Genomic DNA, 23,158 nt, shown 5'->3' with positions numbered 1-23,158 from the left:
ATATTTGTCCTCTCCATGTGTTAGCCATATGGGGGCTTTGGGAAGGTCCAAGAAGGTAGATCTCCAGGGTGCCAATTTGCACATTATATTATTGACAAGATGGTAGAACTGATGTGCATTTGGATGGTTGTGGATGAGCTGAGGGCAACAGATGGACTCTGACCCATGTACTCTTAACTTGAAAGAGCAGACTAGTACCCACATTCACAATATGAGAGTTTCAAAGGCAGCGAAAGCACGCGCCTTGCTTTCTAGATAGCAGATTCTATATAGTCTCAATTGCCTCTGTTATGTTCTGCATTCTGCTCTCCCATCTACGTATTTGTCCCCAGTTTGATCATCATCTTTGGCATGTTTGTCCTGTAATCTGTAACTCTTTGTAAAATCTATTGGCGGTCTGCTAGGAACAAACAGACAAGAAGAACAGCGACATGGCGCCCGCGAGCCTGAGGCAGTGCGCAGTGGCGCGTGCGTGAGCTGACGCGCGAGCAGTGCCCGGTCGCGCCGCCGGGGCTCGGCGCCCGCCGCCATTTTGTAGGGTTCTCTGAGACGCCAGAGCCGCCGCCGCCGCCGCCACGCGGAGGCTCTTGTCAGGACGGTGACGCCGTTCATCGGACACCTGCCCCAGGAGGGCACAGAGCAGGCGATCCGCTGACTCGGGCAGTGTGGGAAGGTGCTGGAATGTGACATCATTAAGAACTACAGCTTTGGGAATTCCCTGGCGCTCCAGTGGTTAGGACTCCTTGCTTTCACCAGGGAGGTCTCTGGTTTGATCCCTGGTCGGGGCACTAAGATCCCGCAAGCTGCGCCAGAAAACAAACAACAACAACAGAAGCCACAAAACTACGGCTTTGTGCACACAGGGGACCAGGTGGCGGCCGAGGATGCCATCCACAACAAGCTGCACAGGGTGAACATCACCGTGGAAGCAGCAAGGATAAGAGCAGAGCTTCAGGGACTTCCCTGGTGGTTAAGAATCCGCCTGCCCATGCAGGGAACACGGGTTCAAGCCCTGGTCCACATGCTGCAGAGCAACTAAGCCTATAAGCCTGTGCGCCACAACTATTGAAGCCCGTGTGCCTGGAGCCCGTGCTCTGCAACAAGAGAAGCCACCGCAATAAGAAGCCTGCGCACCACAACGAAGAGTAATCCCCGCTCAATGCAACTAGAGACGCAACTAGAGAAAGACTGCGTGCAGCAATGAAGACCCAATGCAGCCATAAATAAATAAATTTATTTAAAAAAGAAAAAGAGCAAAGCTTCAGCCAAGTTGCACATAGGCAACATCAGTCCTACTTGTACCAACCAGGAGCTATGGGCCAGGTTGGAGGAGTATGGTGCAGTCATCGAATGTGACATTATGAAAGATTATGCCTTCGTACACGTGGAGCGGGCAGAGGATGCAGTAGGGCTGTCAGGGGCCTGACAGCACAGAGTTTCAAGGCACACGAACATACGTGCAGTTGCCCACCAGCCAGCTTCGGACTGCCCCTGGGATAGGACACCAGAGTGGCAGCTGTCAGTGTGGGAAAGAGGGGCACTGGTCAGAAGAGTGCCCAGTAGATCGTACAGGTAGTGTGGCGGACTTCACCGAGCACTGTAACAAACAGTATGGAGCAGCGTGCACACCTGACACCGTTGGCTACGGGGAATCCGTGTGTAACAATGATGCATAGGGCGCGCTCCACCAGCAGCCTTACCGAGTCCGCTCTTAGGAGGCAGTGGCATCAGCAGCTTCCGGGTCCAACTACCTACAACTGTTACTTGTCCCATCTGCTTCAAGACCACAGCACAGCCCTAGGTGAGGATTATACTGGCAGCCTCTCTTTCCTGTACAGTAGAATCCCTCCTACCTTGCTTTCTTTAGGAGTTGACCCCTCTCCCTGTCTACCTGCAACATCTCCTTTCCCTTTATTTATTTTCAAATTTTCAAATTTAATTTTCTTTAAAAATTTTTTTCAATTGGCTGCACCTCGTGGCATGCGGGATCTTAGTTCCCTGACCAGGGGATGAACCTTCTCCCCCCCACCCCCAAAGCGCTGGGTCATGACCACTGGACCACCAGGGAATGCCCCTCCTTTCCCTTTAAAATGACCATATGTAGTGACAGGCAACCCTCTACTCTTCTCTGTTAGCTCTGGACTTTGACACTGAAGCTAATCTTCTGAAATTGCTAGGACCATTGGGGTTTTGTTTGTTGTTGTTTTGTCTTTTTATGTCTGATCGTGGTACAACATTAGCTGAAATTTAGCCTTGCTTTACTCCACTCCTCTCACTTTTTTTTAAATAAAATATTTTGACAAATAAACGTTTCTAATGCTTAAAAAAAAAAAAGAACAGCAACTGAAGGAAAAGCACTTTCTTAATGTCGTTGCGTGGATGACAGGGTAGACTCTGTAATTAGCGTTTTTTTTTTTTTTTTTGGCTGCACGCATCTTAGTTCCCTGACCAGGGATCAAACCCAGGCCCCCAGCAGCGGAAGCAAGGAGTCCTAACCACTGGACCGCCAGGGAGTTCTCTATAATTAGCCTTTTTAATCTTGAGCCCTAAGTTCTTGCTGTTTATGTGAGTCCATAGCAATCTTAACAGTTCAGTGGTTTCAGTGACTATTTCTTTGCTAAGAATTCCCCAAGCCACAGCGTCAACCCCAGACTCTTTCCAGTTTTGCAACTCTTTGCTGGATATTTGTACCTGAATATCTTGACAGCACCTCACAATCAACCTAAAACAGTATTTGTGTCACCACCTTCCCCCAAAACTGCTTCTGCTCCTGTCGTCCTTATTTGTTTTAGTGACACCAGCATCTTAGCTGCTAAGATTAGAAACTGTCTTCTTTCCCACCGCCTCATTAGAAACTAAATAGTTGGTTCTGTGTCTTTTACCTGGACACGGCCTCTTGCTTTTTTCCCCTCATCTCTAAGTCATCTTCTTTTTACACTGCCTCTAGAGTTAGCTTCCTAAAACTCAAATGTGATAGTCACTCAGCCCCCGTCAGATTCTGTAGTGACTTCCCATGACCTATGAGATGAAGTACCAACTTCTTAACAACTTCTTGTTTTCTCACTTACCCCGTCTCTAAGTGCAGCTTGCCCTTTAGTATCACCTATTTCTTTTCCCTCCCCAAATCCTACTTGAGTTTTCATGCCTTCCTGCCTCTGCACACTGTTAAATCCCTGCCTCAGCTAAATGTCCGTTATCAGGATATTATCTCAAAATTTCTCTCTTCTAAAGGCTTCCCTACCCTTTCTTCCACCTCGAGCAGATATCTGCCCCTTCGCTCCTGTAGTTTTGTTTTAAAACAGCTTTAGTGAGGTCTAATTTGCATACCATAAATTCACCTGTAAGTATACTGATGAGTTTTAGTAAATCCATGTATTTGTGCAATTCAGTTTTAGTACTTTCTGTCACCCCACAAAGTTCTCTCTTGCCTGTTTGTAGACAGTCCTTGCTCTCACCCCAATCTCAGGCAACCACTGACCCGCTTCTGCATCTATAGTTTGTCTTTTCTAGAAATGTCATATAAAATCATACAATATGCAGTCTTTCGAGACTGGCCTCCCTTAGCATGCTGTTTTTGAGTTCATCCATATTGTTGAGTGTATCATAGTTGGTTCTTTTTTATTGCTGAGTAGTATTCCATTGTGTGGATATACCACATTTTGTTTATCCAGTTACCAGTGTTGATGGACGTTTGGGTTGTTTCCAGTTTGGGGCTATTATGAAAATACTGCTATGATCATCTGTATACAAGTCTTGGTATGGATGCATGTTTCCATTCCTCTCAGGTAGATACTTAAGAGTTGAATGTCTGGGTCATATGTTTAACTTTAACAGAAACCACCAGCCTGTTTTCCAAAGGGGCTGTTGCATTTTATATTTTACGTTCTGCTTTCTCCACATCCTTGCCAATATTTGGTATTATCTGTCCTTTTGATTATAGATATTTTACTGGGTGTGGTGGTATCTCATTGTGGTTTTAATTTGCGTTTTCTGTAGTCATTTAAAACTGCTTTCTATTATAGAATGTTTTGTTGTATTGATATATATCTTCTGATCTGTGCACTATGCTAGGGTTTGGTAAGTGGATGAATGAACAATCCCATACTTAGGATGAGTGGCCAAATTCTCAGTTATTTTTGGAACAGAAAACACTGATAAGTTAACTTCAGAAATGATATAAAAGTCAAGTCTCTTTCCCTGAACAAATTTTTGCCAGAGTTTCTAAGAAGCAATAACCTTGACTGAACTAAGTTTTACTTTCTTTTTTTTGCTCACCCCTTGGTGGGAGGTAATGGATAAAAAATACAGACATAGCAGGAGAAGGAGAAAAGAAACAGTCTCTAAACGACTAAGAGCTTGTGGAATAGCTTGGGAGAGAGAACCATTTGGGTTCTTGGTTACTCCATGGTTCCAGGTGTGGGGACTCCATTAATACTGTGACCTCTGCTTCTCCCCACTTGCTTTTCTCTGTCAATTCAAACAGGAGTCTGCAGACATTTTCAGTAAAGGGTCACATAGTAAATATTTTAGGCTTTTTGGGCCAATACACAACATCAAGGACATTACGTAGGTGCTTACATAATGAGAGACTAAACAAATTTCCACAAATTTTATTGATGAAATTCAAAACAGAATAATAATAATAAAAGGGTACAATTTTCTGTTATACAGGTCTACTAATAAAAAGAATGGAATTCTTTTTTTTTTTTAATTTATTTGTTTTCATTTTTGGCTGCGTTGGGTCTTTGTTGCTGTGCGTGGGCTTTCTCTAGTCACGGCGAGCAGGGGCTACTCTTCGTTGCGGTGTGCGGGCTTCTCATTGCGGTGGCTTGTCTTGTTGCGGAGCACGGGCTGTAGGCACGCGGGCTCTAGAGCGCAGGCTCAGTAGTTGTGGTGCACGGGCTTAGTTGCTCCGTGGCATGTGGCATCTTCCTGGGCTAGGGATTGAACCCATGTCCCTTGCATTGGCAGGTGGATTCTTAACCACTGTGCCATCAGGGAAGCCCAAGAATGGAATTCTTTTGAGGAGGATAATACTTTGGTTTATTGGAGTTCAGAGTTAGTGTTTCCTATCATCATGGTAGAAACAGGGCCTCATTCTCCAATGAGGCTTCACCGAAACATTGTGGTCTTCCATCCTGAGAACTCACCAGACTGTGCTGGCTGCATTTGCCCTTATAGTGGTGGAGAACTTTTCACATGGAGGAAGCAGCTTAAGAGGATAAGGTCTGGGGTAAGACTCCTTGGGTGTGAATTTCAGCAAAGATTCAGTAACTAGGAGATCTTTGACTACTTACCTGACCAATCTAGGAGCTTCTGTTCCTTCATCTGTAAAATGGGTCATAGTACCTACTTCACAGGTTGTTGTAAAGATTAAATACAAAGATTAGATTAGAATGGCAGTTTATAAATACTATTCTTCTTTTGATTTTTTTTTGAATGATTTAAAAATGTAAAACCATTCCTAACTCACAGGCAGGGTGGCAGGCTGGATTTGGCCTGCGGGATATAATTTGTGGACCCCTGCATTAGAGTATAAACTGGAATTATTGCCACTTACTTTAGAAGTAACGATTGCTTTTCCCCCCTAATTGCAGAGCACCATATGCTCACTGCAGAAAACTTGGAAAACAGAGAAAAGCACAATAAAAAAAAGTCATTCAGAATCTTTACCATCCAGAAGTACTTCACTGGTGGTCCCTTGTCTTTGTATATATATATATATATATACACATATTTTTTTAAATTAAAACAAACTCATACTATGCATACTGCTTTGTATCTTTTTTCACTTACTAATATATACTTGTCACTAATAACCTTCTATAACCTTAACCTGAATTTTAATGACTGCATACTGTTCTGTTATACAGATGCATTACAGTTTACTAAAACAGTTCCCAACAACATTGAAGTTGTTTTGAACTTTTCACCATTTGACATAACTCAGGTGTAAACTAATACACAAATGTTTGTACACATTTCTGATTAGTTCCTTGGGATAAATTACAAGAATTCAGTCCCTGGGTTAAAGAGTATCTACAGTTTTTTAAAAAGATTTTTTGATGTGGACCATTTTTGAAGTCTTTATTGAATTTGTTACAATATTGCTTCTGTTTTATGTTTCGGTTTTTTGGCCCAGAGGCATGTGGGATCTTAGCTCCTTGATCAGGGATTGAACCTGCACCCCCTGCATAGGAAGACGAAGTCTTAACCACTGGACTGCCAGGGAAGTCCCAAGAGTAATCTATATCTTTTAAGTTAGGTGTATCTTGCAAAATTGTTCCCTAGGGAAGGTGTATAGTTCTATACCCTCCCAAGTGGTGTATAAGAACATTGTCATTTACTGTGGTCTTATATTTTTACTTGGTTATTGGGCTTATGGATTTAAACAGTGAAAGCATTTTTATTTTTGAAACAATTCAAATAGATTAAAATGTACAGACAGTAATGAAACTCGCACCCACGTACGCACCAGAAAGATTACGCAAGTGTTAACATTTTGCTGTACTTGCTTGTGTTATTTTAAGAAAAACATGTTACAGATTAAAAACTAAGTCTGTCGGGGCTTCCCTGGTGGCGCAGTGGTTGAGAGTCTGCCTGCCGATGCAGGGGACACGGGTTCGTGCCCCAGTCTGGGAGGATCCCGCATGCCGCGGAGCGGCTAGGCCCGTGAGCCCTGGCCGCTGGGCCTGCGCGTCCGGAGCCTGTGCTCCGCAATGGGGGAGGCCACGACAGTGAGAGGCCCACGTACCGCAAAAAAAAAAAAAAAAAAAAAGTCTGTCATTATCATCCCATTCTACAGATGATAATGGGAATCTCATATCATTGATGAGAGCAATCAATCTGCAAAAGGCTAAGAAATTGTGTAAGTAGTAAGAACAGGTAAGTGGTTTTACTTACTGGTAAAGTAAGTAAGAGGTTCTTATTTACAAGAACCTCTTGTAAATAGCATATGGCTAAATTAAAAAAAAAAATCCAGTCTGAGTTTTTTAACCAGCTATTTTAATCTGTTTGCATTTATAGTAACAGTTGATATTTTAAATTATTTCTCTTATTTCATGTTTTCTGTTTTCCATACTTTTCCTTTGCTTTCTTTTTCTTATTTCCTGTCTCTTACTGAATTGAGTTTTATCAGTTCCTCCCTTTTTTCCTCTACTGGCTTTATTATTCTTAAATGTGTGTTCTTAGAAAGCAGTCTAAAATTAACTCCAGTCATCCCCCCTACCAGTTTGTTTGCTTTTCATTTAACTTAAATTTCTCCTTGTTTTTGGTATTTTATAGCCTTTGATATTCTACCATTTAACTATAGCATGTGTAGATTTGTTTTGGTTTATTCTGCTCAGAACTTGCTGTTATTCTCTACATGGGAGATTTATGGCTTTTACAATTCTGGAAAATCCTTAACTATTATCTTTAAAAATATTGCTCCCCTTCATGTCAGTAGCCATGAAAATGTGCCTCTCAGATCTCCTGCTGTGGGAAGCCTAGTTGACTGACCCCAGATGCCATGTCTCAGGATTCACTCAAAAGCCACGCTTCCCCTGGGCTGTTCCTGGTTGCTGGCTTAGTAAGATGTGGCTACTAGTGCTAGCCCATCCTGTAGGATATAGGACTCTTCTAATGGGGAGTCCTTGAGCCATGACTTTCTGGTCTGAGGTTTCTCCTTGCCCACTCCTTCTCTTCCCAACATCCTTTCTTGGCATCTGCTTATTGGAGGACCCAGACTAACACAGTCTCTCTATTTGCATCATCTGGATCTTGCATTAAATGCGTCGGAATAGTCTCATTGTACTCCCTATTCCAGGAGCTATTCTTTCATGCCCCTTTTATCTCTGTGATGCCCCTTGGTAATTTCTTCAAATCTGTCTTCCATTTTACTTAATTCTCTCTTTACTTGTGTCTAATCTATTTAACATATCTGTTGACTTTTTAATTTCAGTGATTATAATACTTATTTCTAGAAGTTCTATTTGGCTTATTTTCATACCTGGCTGTTTTTGGTATTTTTTTCCTCAGGGTTTTATTTCCTACTTTTATGTCTTTCATAGTTTTAAGCATATTTATTTTTTATTCTCTTTTTCAAATTTTAATTTTATTATCCCAAGTTCCTGGAATTCTTTTTTTTTTTAATTAATTTATTTTTTTTCTGCTCTGGGTCTTCATTGCTGCATGGGGGCTTTCTCTAGTTGTGGCGAGTGGGGGCTACTCTTCGTTGAGGTGCATGGGCTTCTCATTGCGGTGGCTTCTCTTGTGGAGCATGGGCTCTAGGCACACAGGATTCAGTACTTGCAGCATGTGGGCTCAGTAGTTGTGGCTCATGGGCTCTAGAGCACACGCTCAGTAGTTGTGGTACACAGGCTTAGTTGCTCCGTGGCATGTGGGATCTTCCCGGACCAAGGATTGAACCTGTGTCCCCTGCATTGGCAGGTGGATTCTTAATCACTGGACCACCAGGGAATTACCCAAGTTCCTGGAATTCTAACAATCTTGTTTGTTGTGTTTGCTGTTTTCTTCTCATGATATATTGTAATTTTAAATTTTCTTATAAGCTGATCTTGAGTGGGGATTACTTTTTCTGTGACCTGATAACAGGCCCCCTCCAGAACAATTTGCACTGCTTCTTCTAGAGATCTCAGGAGTATCACTGGCTTGGGGCCAGTGTTTCTGCTAATTTCTTAGGTTGGAACTTCCTGGATTACTCTGCTCAAGGCTCAGATCTGGATATCCATATTTCAGAGGAGAGGTTTCTTTTTTTCACTCAGAGCCCAGGGGCACACAAAATTGTCCTCTTGGACCCCTTTTCTAGGGTATGAGTTCCCCCCCACCCCCAGTCTTCACTGAGGAAGCCCCTCTTTGAGGATCCTGCCTCTCCTCAAGTGTTTTATTTCCAACTCTGTGCCTCATGGCAGCCCATGGTTCCACCTCCTTTGTCCACTTGGGTTTTAAAATGCAAGTCTGTAAGTTACAAAAGCAGTCTCAGAATCCACGTGCTTTCACTCAGTTTTTCCCTTTCTTTTTCAGGTCATATTTTACCCAGCATTCTTAAGTATTTGTAGTGGGAGGGTTTTTTCCACATTGTCTTAATCTGCCACCCTATTGCTGCACCTGAAGTCCCATTTACCATATTCAGTTCTGTGCTGCAAGGCTTCTCAGGGTCCCAGTTTCTAAGCAGTATCATTAGTGAAACCCATAAACTCACCCATTGTTAGAAAAGCCAAGTGCTTGAGATCCTATTGAGACTGTAGATATATAGTATGTCCTAAGGGATCTGGAAAAAAAGCTACCTTTATTTTCCAACCCATGGTCACTTCATTGGTAAATCCAGGAAGTGCCGTAAGATTTTACAGATGGAACTGATGCTTAGAAAACAATGAAACGGAATCATCATCATTATTATTTCTTTTACTATACAGGCCTAGGAGCAGAGCTCTTCTGTTTTCCTCCCTTCTTTCTCCCAGCTTTCCCACCATCCTTCTCAATTTGTCCTTTGTCAACAGGGCAGAAAAGAAGGGCTGAAGTGATGTATGGGTATAATCCACTGTGCACTGCTAAAAAGATAAACTTAAATGAAGTGATTTATTACCTGGTGACAGGTATTCTGCCCCCAGAATTGTCTGTCAAAGTGAATGCTCATTGATTTTCCATACTTTCTCTGTCAGCCTCTGGATAGCCATTGTTCATTACAGGTGGATAAGATGCCAGAGTATTCTCGCAGCCTCTGCACTGTGCTGCAGGGGTTAGCCTTTATTTCTGTTCTAGGGCTCAGAACTCTTTGATTCTCTTGCTTTAAACTGTGTATATGAGAAGAGCAAATGCCACTGATTTCTCAAATTATTCAAGTTAGAAGTAGAACATATTCTGTATTCCCATTTTGAAAAAGCTTCTAGAATCTTCCTACATGAGTCAAATAGATAATAGGTCCCAATACAACAGCACAGGATAATATATAGCTGTCAGGGCAGTGCCTGAGTCAGTCTGGTCTGTCTTAGAATAAAGGTACTCCATATCCTTTGGGAACTAATGAAATAGGTAATTTTCTTTCACTTAAGGGGACCACATGCATATCATATAGGACATGTCTTTCCTGTTTTGCTCCAAACCCATCCCATTGTGTTGGAGAGTGACAAGCAAAATCTTTTCAGCGACCACAGTGCAGTCTTGGGAGTCAGGATCAGTGTCGTGGAGTCTCAGCAATGACCAGGTGTTGAGATGGTCTTAAAAATCTGAGAATTTTGACCTGGCATGAACCTTAGACCATTTAATCCGGTGTTTTAACTGTAGATGAGGAATCTGAAGCCTCAAAGTATGTTATAACTTGCTCGTCATCGCAGAGTCAGTCACACAGCCAGCACTCAACCTGGTCCTTGGACTTCCTGCCCATCACTGTTCCCTGGGGAACTTCTCTTCCACTTCTCACCTGGGTAGCAGTTCCATTTGCTTTCACAATGTACTGCTTGAATTTAAAGATGACTGTGTTGTCAGCGGCTCGCATCATTGAAGTTCATGTGTTTGGTCCTTTGACAAGGAGAGTTCTGCCGATTCTGAATTGGGAGGAGGGAGCTTAGCTACAATTTTGATTTTTCCTTTTTTTCTATCGTGTGCTTAAGTATGGTGACCTGGACAAGAACACCACAAAGCAGGCACTTTCCAAATACACGTTGTACTGGAAAAAAGGCTGCTTTTATGCAGTTGGGGTGGAGCCAGGGAAATTATTTACATGATGTAATGGTATTTTCTAAATGGCATATTTCAAGGAAAAAGACTAGTTGGATCACTAAATAATTATAGACAAATACATAGATTATATTTATATATACACACGTATATATAGTAATATACTAATCGTATGTAGCATTTGTATTTTTTAAAACCATAAGCATCCTGTAGTAATTTGGACTTGTAAATGCCTTTGCATAGCAAGTAACAGTTTATAATAGCTAAAGAGAGATGAACACTGATAGTATTTTTCTTTTTGTACCTCTGATTGGCAGGCAGGGGGAATTGAAAGCTTGATTTGGGTTACTTTTTTGTTTATTTATCTATCTATCTATTTATTTATTTATGGCTGCGTTGGGTCTTCATTGCTGCAGGCGGGCTTTCTCGCTTCATTGTAGCGGCGAGCAGGGGCTACTCTTCGTTGTGGTGCTCGGGCTTCTCATCACAGTGGCTTCTCTTGTTGCAGAGCACGGGCTCTAGGCGTGTGGGCTTCAGTAGTTGTGGCTTGTGGGCTCCAGAGAGCAGGCTCAGTAGTTGTGGCTCACGGGCTCAGCTGCTCTGTGGCATGTGGGATCCTCCCGGACCAGGGATCGAGCCCGTGTCCCCCGCAATGGCACACGGATTCCCAACCACTGCGCCACCAGGGAAGCCCAGTTTTGATTTTTTTCAATACTTAGTTACAATACTGATGAATCACTTTCTTAATTGAATATGTGGCATGTATTTCCACAGTATGCATTTGTGGCAGCATCAGCTTTCCCTGAGCCCATACTAATAGTTCTTACAAGTTAAGCAGGATGTTGCCTTCATGGTGTAATGATTTGGTACTTCACATAGTGCTTTGGAGGCTGGAGGAAGCAAATTCAGCCTCCAGAAGTCCTTAACTTAGAGTCGAGAAGCATCACTGATACCAGAAGCTACCTGAATGTGTATTTGGTGGTAAAAGTAAAAAGATATTTTATGTGTCCAGACAAGCAGAGGAAAAAAAAATATAGACCTGCATTATATTCATTTTCTTCCCTGTGTTCACTAGTGGCCTGATTATTCATCTGGCTGAGATGTAAGAACTTTTGAGCTTATAACATAATAGTTATTCATAAAGGCATTTAGGCTGATGGCTTGCTCAGAACGTCCTGCTGTTCAGGATGGACTTCATCTATATTTCAATGAATTTCTAAACGGGAGAAACAGAACATTTTCCCTTTGATTAATTCATTGGTTTTTTTAGTCCTTAAGGACCCATATGCAGGTGAACTCCAAAAGGAAGTCAGTAAAGGAAAAATGGTAAATTGGAACTGAAACCGTGAACTGGCCCCATAAAAATCTTTGAACACTGTCCTAAATTCAGCATCTGAAATATAATGGGCCAGGCAAAGATCTATGAAAGCTAATTTTAAAAGCTAACGTAAAATTGCACCAAAGAAGGACATTGTTATGAGTTGTATAAAGTTCTTAGGCTGTTTCAGACCACTCTTTTACAACTCTCTGGCTTTTAACCTACTTTGCCCAAGAATCAAGTACTTTAGCAAATTATAACTAGTTAGGTCATAGACACATGCTTTGTGTTCTTGGGCTATTCACTGGGAGTATGCCCTCTGGAACTATGATTTTAAGGTTTTACATTATTGGATGTATACCTGTCTTAGAGTGGTCCCCAGAGATCAACCCTAAGATGAGAAATGGGGGAGGTGATCCTAGGAAGCCCAAAGAGGAGCACAGGGCAGTGAGAAAGGGGAAGGAGGGAAGGCAGTAGAGTGTAAAGGAGAGAGTTTCCTACTGATCCGGTATAGAGGAAAAGGCCTTGAAAAACACCAAGGAAGATCATCTGTGCCTCAATTGTAGCACCAGCGTGAAATCCCATTTTAAATACCTTGTTGAAAAAGACTTGATAGCTGACGTAACTCTTTTTTTGCCTTATAAGTGATCTGTGAGATTGGATTTGCCAGTGTTGAGTTTTTCCCAACTTGAGTACACAGTGTCCAGGAACTAGCAAAATCAGCCTTTTGTAGTAGGATCTTTTTAGGACATGGCTCTGTCACCCAGGTATGAGGGGGGGCACCTCCTTCTGATGTCCTTTCTCCAATCTGAGTAAGGGAGAACCAGGACATGAGCTTTCTCTCTGGTGCTTGGGGCATCGGTGGGCTTGGGTCTTAACCTTCTCTGCCTAGTTGTCCTCAAGGGAGCACTGGAGTCCTTGAACTGGAAATCCTCTTCCCTGGATCTACCAGAAACCTCTAAAACTTCAAGGAAGTTTAATTCCCAATGTCTTGGGTCAGATTGTTTAGAAGTTGAGGGATTCTCATGGAGATGATATATGGGCCTAGGAGGTGGAGGTGAGGAGAGTGGCAGGGCAGTGGGGGAAAGAGGAGTTTTAGCTGGGTTTCTGGGGAGCTCTGTCTCCCCTTGCCCAGGGGCCAGCCTTTTGTTTCCCTCTCCCATGTCAGCCATTGATCGGTTATGGGCCTCCCTCAGGGCAGGTATAACCTTCTAGGTGGAGATGCTCCCATAGGCCAAAGGCAATTTTACAGACTAGGGGGCCAGATGGGACCCATTAGCAGTCAACACTTATAGCAAACCTTACGTGATATAAAGGGATACAGGCAGGGCACTCTGGCCTTACCCAGCAGAGAATAGGGCCAGGCATTCACCTTTTCTTACTCATTCCCTTTAACACAATTCACCACTCCTCCAAGTGTCCCTCTTCACAGCAGTCCTTTGCCCTTCCAAATTCAGTGTCCTCGGCCCCCCTCCCTTGAAAAACTTACTCCTGGACACAGGAGGGGAGAATCAGATGCCCCTGCCTTCTGGCACCTGTGGCTGAGCTGGACCCCACTGGGGGTTCGCTGGCTCTGGGAGGAGTGGTGGTCCCTGGTGTTGGTGGGAGGTAGGATGGGAGATCATGAAGGCTTTCATCCTGATCCATCTTTCAACCATTTGCTTCCAGAGTCAACCCATGGCAAATAGGTCTCAGCAGTGAATATTAATTTTCTGCCCCAAACTATTTTCCTCCTATATGCAGGGCTTTGATCCTACTGTTTGCAAAATAACAAGCTGGCATTCTTGTGCTGAGGTCCACTTGATTCCTTCTTCAGCCTGCTTTTGTTCCCATTTTAGCTGAAAAGGGCTTTGAGGCATCCAGATTTTTTTTCCTGACCTCAGATTTCTTTCCAGATACAAGATGGGGAGAGGGAGCTGTGGACGAGTGAGAAAGGTTTCAGGTGTACCTGTTTCATATTTACTCTGACCCAGAGTGGCTGGGGTATTAATTTAATGGATGTTGTCACCAAGGCTTTTGAAGTGGCCGTGGTCGGTGATTGAATGGCAGTTACACAATTTCGAATTTGGGAACCAGGTATTGTTCTTTCGCTACACCAACCTGTCGCTTTAGGCATGTTATAAGGTTTGCTTTGCCTGCATCCCAACCAGATTTGCTCTACAAGTTAATGTCACTCAGGGTAAACGCTACACTATCTCTGCATCAAAGCCACCTGCCAGCCACAGCCAGGTGTGTAGTGCATTTGGATATTGTGTCAAAATATCTCCATGACCTCTAAGAATAGAACTGCCATAGGTCAGCCTGATAGTCTAGAAAGCTGTCCCTGGGACCTACTCCATCCATTAGAAGTGAGTCACTAAATCCAGCCCACATTCAAGGTGGGGGGGATTAAGCTCTACCTAGTAGAGGGAGGAGCATGAAAAAAAGGTTGTTTAGGGGTGCTAAAACCACCACAGTGATTAATAAATGCTTTTGGAGAGATGCTTTGAGGCTATGCAAGAAACTTGTTTCTCCTTTAAAAACTTTCAACATTTACCAGTGGATCTCACCGGCAGCCATTATTACCATCATGTTCTGTTAATGGTTTTCTATTTCTTTCATTCCTTCTATGTTTATTTCTTGGAATTCTTCTGTGAGGATGTTTTGTCCCTTCTCTTCCATTTATTTATCCTCTTATTTGTTTATATCAGTATAGACTCAACAGGTATTTATGTTATTCTCTAGGTGAGAGGTGTTTTTAAAAGGGGAAAACAGCCTCTCTGAACCAGGTAGAGGGAGGTGGTGAGGGAGGGTGTGGATGCTGAGGAGGAGGACGTGGTGGAGGAAGACAATTTCCTGAGAAGGCCGGTGAGAATGAGGTCCAGAAGAGGGGGGGGCCTTGGCAAAAATGAGGGACACTCTGTTCTCAAAAACAAGGACAAAGAAAGCTTGGGAAGGTTGCTTTTTTTCTCAGGAAGGAGTTCCCATTAATTATCTTTTGTCTTCTTGGTCAGGATGTTTTTTGGTGACGACAGTAGGAAATTGGCTTTTGGAATTTAAATTTTCTAGGCGGAAATTCCTGGCCTCTGGAGGAGGCTTTCTTGAACCACAGCACTATTGACATCTGGACTGGCTCATTCTTTGTTGTGAGGGGCTGTCCTGTGCACTGTAGGGTGTTTAGTGGCATCCCTGGCCTCCACTCACCAGATGCCAGTGGCATCCTCCCCTGCTTCCCCAGTGTGATCACCAGAATGTATCCTGTGCCACCAAGTTGGAGGCGGTGCCACCAAATGTCCCCTGGAGAATAAAATGGCTTTTGGCTGAGAACCAGTGATCTGAAATAGCATACACCATGCTGGCCATGCACAGAATTCCTGAGTGTTACTTTTGAAAGACTAAGACGATGGCATTTACCTGAGCTCCTGCACAGAGAACTCAGCTGCCCTGGCGTGAACATCAGCGTGGCCGCAGGTGATAAGTGGGTGGGGGGTTCTTGGGAACAGCTGATGATGTTCTCAGCACACAAGAGGAAATGGAGCTCTGCTTCTCTCAGAGGGTCTTTGTTCTGGCGAGTGTTGCTGTGGTTATAGCCTTGCCTTCTGGTGGTGGGTTGTTTTGCTTTCTCTGTGGTTTCTGTGTGCGTTTGAGAATCAGCTTCGATGTGATGTCAGCTGGGGACAAGAAGCTCTTCTCACCGATGAGTTTCTGAAAGCCCATTTGTTCTAAATGCAACATGACACTAACCTAGCTTGGGTGCACGTCGGTTGCTGGTAAAGTTGTTTCCTGAGTGAGCCGGGGATGGCGGGGATTCCTAGTCCTTTACAACTCTCGTTTTATTATCCAGAGACACTTCTGCATTTTGACTTTTTTTTTTTTAACCTTTTTACCTTCAGTTAGTTTTTAACGAGACACTGCATTTCAAACATAGCAAACATGACAGATTGAGGAACGAGGGGGAGGCTGAAACGACCTTGCACGACCGCTGATGCCATCTATTGGTGGTTGGCAGAACTGATGCCCTTCGAAGCTTTGTTCATTGCACAGAAAGTTGAAAATTGGCAGCAGAGAACCTTCCTTGCACCCAGGGAGCTTGGGATTGGCAGGACAGGGGAAGAGTGGGGGGCGGGGCAGTAATGTGGGTTTGCTTCGTAGATCAGCACCAGTCATCGGTGGGTGCCGGGAATCCATATTTAAAGTAATTTTAGGAGGATTTTTCAAGGTACTGGCTAGGATGCCATTGGGACCTAAAATCCATTGATGAGTCAGTTGTCATTTAAGAAAGAATCCCAGTGCATTGGGCTTTGGGGTGTTAACAGAACAGCAAGGAGATCTCAGCTAAAAACAGTCTCTTCCATAGAATTAACACGGAGCTGGTATTTGTGAAATTTGATTAGTCGGGGACACTATGAACTCATTCTAACCGAGGAAACTAAGACTCGATGAGTAAAATAACTATTGTATTTTATCTTCTTTCAAAGTGCTTTCAAATACTGCACATTTGTTTCTATACCAATCCATTTCGGCCAGCATATCCCCTTTTTCTGATACCAAACTGAGATTCCTAGAGATTAAGTTTCCTGGGTCCACATATCTAGTTGATAGTGAGAGCCAGAATTAGTCCAGCCAGTGGATCCTCAACCCTGGTTGCACATAAGACTCACCTGGGGTACTTAAGAAAAAGCCCAGTGATTGGCATCACTGCCACATATACTGATTTAACTGAGCAGGGGAAGGACTGGGTCAGGGGGTTCCCTTTCAGAACTATAGTGATTCTAATGTGTTGCCTGGATTGAACTGCTACAACTCAGAGTATGGTCTATAGGCCAGCAGCAGAGCATCATTTGGAAACTTGTTAGAAATGCAGAATCTCAGGCCCCATCCCAGAACTTCTGAATCAGAATCTGCACTGTAACAAGATTCCCAGGTGAAGTTTGGAAATACTGGGTGTTGCCTCTGAGGCAAGATTTTCTGAGCTGTCCATTGGTATCTCCACTGGGCACTCCAGCTTTTTTTTTTACCATTCAGACAGCATTCGAGGGTTGGGTGGCCTCCACTGAGGGTTCCAGCTTCCCCCTGCCCTATGAGTTCTCCTAGACTGAGAACACAGGTGCTCCCCTCCTCCCCCTAAAAGTCTTGTTCAGTGCTCGCAGGTAGAGTGTGCTTTCACAGACCCCAGTTCCCGGGTGCGTCGTAGCATTGTCACCAAACCAAGACTCCAGCCTAGGTGCCTCCAGGCTCTGCCTGTTAAGAGTGATGGCACCCTGATCAGCCGGTGATGAAAGGGTCACCTTGTGTTTAGCCCCTAAGACTCTCACTTTACCTCTAGCTTAGAGACCGCTTGGATTGGAAAGGAAGGAGGTACTACGCCTTTTTCTTTCCCCCTAAAGAGAAAGTACTCTGGGTCAGTGTTTGTTTTTTGAATATTTGAATGAAATGAAGCCTGTGAGGGCATCTGGGAAACTTTTTGACGTTACAGACAGGCTTCATCCAACCCCAGCTGGGTTTCGGTGGAGGGACCTCTTACCCAGCAAATGCATCCATTGTCTTTCTAAAAGAGATCTTTTTTAGTTCATTTCTTCAAATCCAATGCTATACGAGTGATCTTTTCTAAATCTGTAGCTGCATTTTGGGTAGTGCCTGAAAGAGACACAGAAGTCCCTGTTCAGCCTCTTTTTGGGAAACTGAGAGCCTTGGCTTCTTTTCCACCCGTCCTCTGCTGTTTTTAACAACAAACCCCCTTTGATGAAGGGCCAGTCTGAGCTGGGCAGAGCCAACCATTTCTCCTCACTTCCAAGCTCCCCTCCACCATCTCCTCTCCCTCTTCCAACCTTCCTCCCCGCAGGAACAAAACAATAACAAACCAAACTGGGAAAAAACAAGGGAGGTTTGTCCCCATTTCTGATATCCTTTGAAAGGATGTTACTGAAAGAGGATTCAGAAGTGCATGGAGGGTTTCTGTGTCTCTTTTTCTGGAAGCGTTGGGAGGTCTCTGTGCACCCGATCTGGAGAGACTGGAATGATCATTTCTGCACGGAAGCCACTCATTAGTGGCTACCAGCAAGAAGACCTTGCCAGGTGCTTGTCATGCCTCTGAATTCAGAGGTTTTGAAAAGACCCCAAATGGGGCTTGTGGCTTTCTTCAGTCTTGTTGGGTTTCATTTTTTCCCCCTTCCTCTTCCAGCCACTCTGTTCTCTGTCCAGCGTTTCTACTCTGTTGCCCACAGCAACCCCAGCAGTTGGTACCGGAGTAGGGGGAGCTGGAGGCCAGGTAACCTCGGAGTCGAGAAATCCTTAACTGATCAAGTCACCAGAGTCATACACAGGAATAGGTTTTCCGGAAAATCTCCCGATTCAAACCACCCTCCACAGCTCCCCCCCACCTTGCCTTTCCAGAGAGGCTTGTTTCTTCTGGTCCCGGAGAAGCCAGTTACTGAGACACCCGGGCCCCACCTCTGGAGGCATCTGTTTACAAACAGTGCTGTGTAAACTCTCTAACGCGTTTCTTTTCAGCTCACACTTTCCCTCCACACAGACAGAGTCCGTAGGCTCTTTTACAGTGGAGGGTGTTACAGAATATAGTATCACTCTCCCTGTGCAGAGAGACAGACTGGGGGAAGAATCAGCCCACGGCCAGTGGTGTAGAATAGGCAGCCAGGCTGTAAGGTATTTTCTCTTTTGCTCTTTACCACAGGAAAGCGCTTTGTCAGGAGGAAGTGCCAGTGTCGTCATGGAAATAAATGATCAGGCGGTAGCAGCCAGATGAATTGAGCCGTCCTTGATTTCGGGGACCTCTACCATTAATATATCTAAAATTCAGTGTACAAATGAGCATAGGATGACTTGATCTGGGATACCTCTTGCAATTCTTTTGCAGCTCAATTAGTAAATTTCCTTTCCCTTTGAATACCACAACACTTTCTGAAACTCAGAGAACCGAGCAGGTAGAACGTTGAAGGAGTTTTCTGAAGGAGAAAAAACAAAGCAAGTTTGGAAACATGAAATAGTGATCCTCATTTGGATCATGCCTTCTGGTATCTAAGCGTACCAGTTCCTTTAAATTCCAAGGACTGGCGGGCTCTTTGGATATTTGTCAATGACAAGTGAGTATGGGTTGAGTAAAGGCATTTTCTTCTGCAGTGTTCGTTTCTATTTCCATGGTTTGCCTCAGTCCTTTTCTTTAATTAATGCTGTTTTTGCTAACTGATGAATAATTCAGAGTCATTACAAGCAACAGATGTCAGAGGATTCAAAATGACTTTCTCTGAATTATTTATTATTTCCAAAAAAGTAACAGGTTTGTTGGACAAGTAATTGGCAACACAGATGTAGATCAAGGTTTGTCAGCAGGAAACAAGGTCTACTACTGCTTTCCCTTTTGTGCATGTTACTAGCCAGGACTGCATTGTACAGGGGGAGTTTGCCTGACACTGCATAGGGAGTCAGTTACTTATTCTGGGTGCTGAGTGGGGAGCTGGACCTTGTTTGGTTTTTCCGGTTGACAAAACATAAATAGGAGTTCGTTCAAAAATATAATGAATGAAGGCAGCCTTGCAAACACCTATCAGACATAATGACTTAATGCAGGTCCCCAGAAAGAGGGAACATCTTTGTCTGCAAAGATATGCTGAGAATAGAGACCTGGGGGGAAAAAAAACCTGATGGATATGTAAAGGTTTGTATATAAAAATGTTCTCTGCAGGGTTGTTTATAACAGAATTTTTAATAGGAAAAAATGCGGGCTTCCTTGGTGGCACAGTGGTTGAGAGTCCGCCTGCCAATGCAGGGGACATGGGTTTGTGCCCCAGTCCAGGAAGATCCCATATGCCGCGGAGCGGCTAGGCCCGTGAGCCATGGCCGCTGAGCCTGCGCATCCAGAGCCTGTGCTCTGCAACGGGAAAGGCCACAACAATGAGAGCCCACGTACCGCCAAAAAAAAAAAAAAAAAAAAAAAAAAGGAAAAAATGCAAGTGGCCAACAATGAAAAATTAGTTGAATAAATTTTGATAAATCCAAGCAGTAGAATATTATATAGCCATTAAAATTAATTATATGTATTTTTGATACAGAAAAATATTAGAGAATTCCCTTGCATCCGGTGGTTAGGGCTCAGTGTTTTCACTGCCAGGGCCCTGGGTTCAATCTCTGGTTGGGGAACTAAGACCCTGCAAAATGTGTGGCACGGCCAAAAAAAAAAAAAAAAGAAAAAATACATTAATATATTAGATAGACGATGATGTTAAGTGAGGGAGGCTATATTTCTGTAGAAAACTATGTGTATGTGGTTTTTCTATAGACATAGAGAAAAGTCGAGAAGGAACTACCCCAAAATGTTAATAATTATTTAGGTGGTGTAGGGCAGTGGTCCTCAGCCTTTTTGGCACCAGGGACCGGTTTTGTGGAAGACAGTTTTTCCCACAGATGGGGCGAGGGGAGGGGGGAATATGGTTCAGGCGGTAATGTGACCAATGGGGAGCGATGGGGAGTGGCAGATGAAGCTTCGCTAGCTCCGCTCGCTTGCGGACTGCTCACCTTCTGCTGTACTGGTCTGCGGACCAGGGGTTGGGGACCCCTGGTGTAGGGTCCAGGTGACTTTTCTTCTGCTTCTTGTATTTTCTCATCCTTTCCACTATAAATATTCATGCATTAGTTAGAGTAAAAAGCCAAGCTGCTAAGAAATCCACAGTACTGAGGCTTAATGAATTTGTCTCCCATTTAACAATTTGAGGTAGCTGTTCCAGATATGCAGGGGGCTTTCTTCCGTTCAGATATTCACAATCCCGGGTTCCTTCCATCCTGTGGCTCCCCCCTTCCCCAGGGCCTTGTCATCTTTTTTTTTTTTTTTTTTTAATGTTTATTTATCTATTTGGCTGTGCCAGGTCTTAGTTGCGGCATAGGGATCTTTAGTTCCGGCATGTGATCTCTTAGTTGCGGCATGTGGGATCTAGTTCTCTGCCCAGGGATTGAACCCGGGCCCCCTGCATTGGGAGCGTGGAGTCTTAGTGACTGGACCACCAGGGAAGTCCCAGGGCCTTGTCGTCTTGTACATGGTCAAGGCTGGGTGCTGTCACAAGGAAGAAGAGGGGGCATGGAAGAGACTCTGTTCCCAAAGTGGCACACATCACTTCAGCTCACATGCCTTTCCAGGGACACAGTCACATGACTAAACTCAACTGCCAACTACAAGGCAGGCAGGGAACAAAATTCTGATAGGCATCTATTGTGGCCTGCAACAACGCTATGCTACAGAGGAAGGAGAAAATGAATTTTGCTGGAAAGCTTTCAGTCTGTACTAAATGTATTACCTGTATAAGAAAAAATAATATAAATTTTTTCTAAAGGGATAGAACTTTGGATTAGATGCCTTCCGAGGGCACTTCCTTTAGAAATTAAGAGTACAGAGGAAGTATAAAATTTGGATACCGCCTTCAAGGGATTTACAGTTTGATATAGTAACTAGACCAATAATAATTCAAAGTCTTATATGCAAAGGGCCAAAAGAGGAGCCAGATCAATACAGAAGAGAAAATTGGCTAGGATCGTGGAATAAGGCTTAGGTGATTTGAAAAGTTTGCAATTCTGCTTTGTTGAGCTACGAGGATTACTTGTATCTTTGGAAGAAGAAAAACTATTTATGTTTTGTGATATTTTACAGTAGTATGATCTCCTTTTACACCATCGAGGAACCGAATCATAATTTCCTACTGACCTAACAGTAAGACTCTGATTGACCTTCAGTCAGCTGTTGTTCATTGTAATTCCTTGTTAAATCTGTATTGATCTATTTTTTAAAATAAATTTATTTATTTTATTTATTTATTTTTGGCTGCGTTGGGTCTTTGTTGCTGCGCACGGGCTTTCTCTAGTTGTGGTGAACGGGGCTACTCTTCATTGCGGTGCGCGGGCTTCTTGCAGTGGCTTCTCTTGTTGTGGAGCACGGGCTCTAGGCGTGTGGGCTTCAGTAGTTGTAGCACACAGGCTCAGTAGTTGTGGCTTGCGGGCTCTAGTGCAGGCTCAGTACTTGTGGCACACGGGCTTAGTTGCTCCGCGACATGGGGGATCTTCCTGGACCAGGGCTCGAATCCGTGTCCCCTGCATTGGCAGGCGTATTCTTAACCACTGCACCACCAGGGAAGTCCCTGTAGTGATCTTATCATAAAATATTTCAGAACGGCTACAATTTGAATAAAGCTCTTAACAATAATTTATCAGTTACTTTAAAAATAAACTTAAAAAAATACAGTTTTAAAGTTTTAAAATATGATTATCTAGAGGTATTTCTAGACCTGTTTGGAAGGGAAACCAGAAGTATAATATAGATAAAGGGGTTTTCTTTCTCCTTTGGATAGACATTTTTCTATCTTTGATATATTTTTAGTAACCATACGATATATTACCTCCTTCACAATAGGATCAGATTTTGCATTATCTTTTGCCTAGTGTCAGATTTTTCAAGTCTGTAGAGTTTAGGCTGTTAAAACCGAAAAATGTTCTGGTTTTATATATAAAACTTGGTAAAGTCAAATGGTGGGTTTTTCTCTTTTTTTTTTTTTCTTTTTTAAAGTATAGTTGATTTACAATGTTGTGTTAGTTTCAAGTGTACCTTTTTCAGATTCTTTTCCATTATAGGTTATTAAAAAATATTGAATGTATTTCCTTGTGCCATACAGTAGGTCCTTGTTGTTAGTCCCTTCTTTAATCCACCGCAAATATCACTTAAGACATGTTGGAATCCAATTGCCCTGTGATTTGGTGTTTCCCTGATAGTTCATGAGATGCAACAAAAATGTTTGAAGGAAGACAGTAAGAACTGTTTGGTGCTTTAGGTTTTTTTTGTTTTGTTTCGTTTTCAGGAAATTCAGGTTGCAGAAGCCCCATAGGGCAAGAATCATTGCAAATGAGGCCCAGATTTGAACATTGCTGTTTTGTAAATTGTGCTTATTCTCATAATAAAGATTTCTACAGCTGGAAAGAACTTTAAAACTTGGGTGATCCAGTTGCCTTATTTTGCAGATGAGGAACCGAGATGCAGACAGGTCAAGTCACTTGCTGAGGTCACCTTCATTCGTGGCAAAATTCAGAACCATGCTTTGACTTTCTGTCCTCAGGTCACTACACCACCCCATGCCTCCCTTTATCTTAGGCCTCTGGGGATTGCCAGCTTACTTTCCACCAGTGACAGGGACC

General features: G+C 43.4%; 1 protein-coding gene and 1 pseudogene across 9 annotated transcripts in view; both read left to right on the top strand.

Annotated features, from left to right (window-relative positions):
* Positions 1-23,158, top strand: part of PITPNC1 (phosphatidylinositol transfer protein cytoplasmic 1) — a 256,157-nt gene that overhangs the window by 50,282 nt on the left and 182,717 nt on the right. For 4 of the 9 annotated variants that reach the window (XM_089901458.1, XM_089901462.1, XM_089901461.1 and 1 more), the window contains one exon: positions 1-23,158. This exon is cut by the window's left edge; it is cut by the window's right edge and continues 39,927 nt beyond it. The exons of the other annotated variants lie outside the window; for them this stretch is intronic. The gene's annotated coding sequence lies outside the window, so the exon portion shown is untranslated. 9 annotated transcript variants of the gene reach the window in all.
* On the top strand, positions 1,241-1,805 carry LOC149746782 (RNA-binding protein 4B pseudogene; annotated as a pseudogene).

This window comes from Delphinapterus leucas, chromosome 19 (assembly GCF_059928025.1).
Source record: "Delphinapterus leucas isolate spDelLeu-1000000601 "Yukka" chromosome 19, BTC_Dleu_Yukka2, whole genome shotgun sequence".
In the NCBI taxonomy this organism is placed as follows: Eukaryota; Metazoa; Chordata; class Mammalia; order Artiodactyla; family Monodontidae; genus Delphinapterus; species Delphinapterus leucas.
This window is presented reverse-complemented; position numbering and strand designations above follow the sequence as displayed.